Genomic DNA, 2,240 nt, shown 5'->3' on the forward strand with positions numbered 1-2,240 from the left:
GGGAACACAAGCAGGGGGAGTGGGAGAGGAAGAAGCAGGCTCCCAGCAGAGGAGCCTGATGTGGGGCTCGATCCCTGAACGCCAGGATCACTCCCTGAGCCGAAGGCAGACACTTAACGACTGAGCCACCCAGGCGGCCCCTTTTGCTTCAAATTCTGGCTTCACCAATTAGTAGCTGGTGATCCTAAACAACCCAGATTATCTCTCTTGCCTCCTTTTTTTCTCATCTATAAAGTAAGGGATCAAAAAACCATGTGGTGGCTAAATAAGTTATTTGAAAGTACGTTATACGGTTAAACAAGTAAATGTGTTCAGGTGCTCCACAAATGGCAGAAATTATTCTTGGTGTCCCGGGGCAGAATTTTCTTCTTCTACACTCTGAGGCTAGGCAGGAGAAGAGATGGAAAGAAAACCCGAAAACCACCACCACCTGCCTGTCCTTCCCCAAGAACCGACTGGCTACCAGAGTGGGCATTTCCTGTCCGTCATCTCCCGCCAGCTCCCACCCCCATGTCCACTGGGGCGGAGGGGTGTAGAGGTGCCTCCCCACGGTTGTTCCCTCTTTCTTCCCTTCCAAATCCCGCAGGCCTCTCACAGCCCAGGGAAGGAAATGAAACCTGTCCTCCCCAGCCTACTTCTACCTACTGGTGACTAATCAGAGCCATAACCCTCTGACAGGCAGCTCTCTGTTGTATGAAGGACAAGGTCCGGATTGTAGTTCCTACATGACCTGGCCCCTGAAGACGGCATGATGTCACTTCCTCTTCTACTTTTTAAGTCAGCCAGCCAAAGCCCTTATCACTCTAAATAAACTGTGTTTGTTCGCCTTCAGGCTGGGAAATGTTTCCTCTGACCTCCACCCGGCAACGGCTACTCATACTTCAGTTCACGACTGAGCCCACGCCTCCTCCCAGAAGCCTTCCTGGTTCCCCAAGCTGGGCAATCCCTCCTCTGGTGTTCCTAAGCGTTCTAAGCTGTAAGTTCCACGGAGGCACAGCCCAGAGTAGTGAGAATTCAATTTCCTCATTTCATTTTTTAAAAAAAGATGTATTTATTTATTTGAGAGAGGAGAGCAAGCGCGGGGCAGGGAGGGGCAGAGGGAGAGAATCTCAAGCAGACGCCCCACTGAGATCAGAGCCCTAGACACAGGGCTTGATCCCACGACCCTGAGATTATGACCTGAGCCAGAATCAAGAGTTGGGCACTTAACTGGCTGAGCCACCCAGGCACCCCCAACTTCCTCATTTCTAAAATGGAGCTAATAATAGCATCCACTTTTCAGGGTTTGGGCTAATAAACAGAAATGATTCATTAAAACCCTTTAGCATAAATAATACCTTCTAGGGACACAGTTGCTCTCGTTAATCATCTTAATGTGTTCTCCAGCACAGCTGACCCCTTCCCCAAGAAGCCCTCTTGGACCCCCGGCGCTGGATCTGGATCCCCCTCTGGGCCTAGACTACTAGGGTTGTCACAGCCTAGACTACTCTGGGTTGTCACTGCTGGGGATGGTTCTGTTGCCCTCACTGGACAGTAAGCCCTGGGAGAGCCCTGGGTCCCCAGTACTGCCCAGCACAGGGCTCTATATGGACCAGGGACCGGAGAAGACATGTTGAATGAATGAATGAATGAATGAATGAATGAATGAATGAATGGCTTTAGCAATTACTTGATCTGACTGTTACTTGCCTGTTAGTTCTCTTCCTCACCTTAGCACATACAATTATGTTTCCTGTCGTTGCTGGAATTTAGAGGAAACTTACTTATGAAGTTGTGTGTATGTGTGTGTGTGAGAGAGAGAGAGAAGGAGGGAGAGAGTGTAAGCTTGAGAGCTTGCGGAAGAGAGTTTGGGTGTGTTCCAAGAAGGAAGAGATGGTGGGGGGAAGCGGAGAGGGCTGAGGACTTCAGCAAGGAAGGGGCTGGAGTTTTGGATTTTGGAGATGGAGTCTGTGAACTCTGTGAAGGAAGAGGCAATGTCTGGTTTTTTGGGGGACCACGTCCAGCATCTAGCCACCCAGAAGATCCTCGATAAATATTTGTTGGGTGAGGGGCGCCTGGGTGGCACAGCGGTTAAGTGTCTGCCTTCGGCTCAGGGCGTGATCCCGGTGTTATGGGATCGAGCCCCACATCAGGCTCCTCCACTATGAGCCTGCTTCTTCCTCTCCCCCTCCCCCTGCTTGTGTTCCCTCTCTTGCTGGCTGTCTCTATCTCTGTCAAATAAATAAATAAATAAATAAATA

This window comes from Ailuropoda melanoleuca, chromosome 12 (assembly GCF_002007445.2).
Source record: "Ailuropoda melanoleuca isolate Jingjing chromosome 12, ASM200744v2, whole genome shotgun sequence".
NCBI lineage: Eukaryota > Metazoa > Chordata > Mammalia > Carnivora > Ursidae > Ailuropoda > Ailuropoda melanoleuca.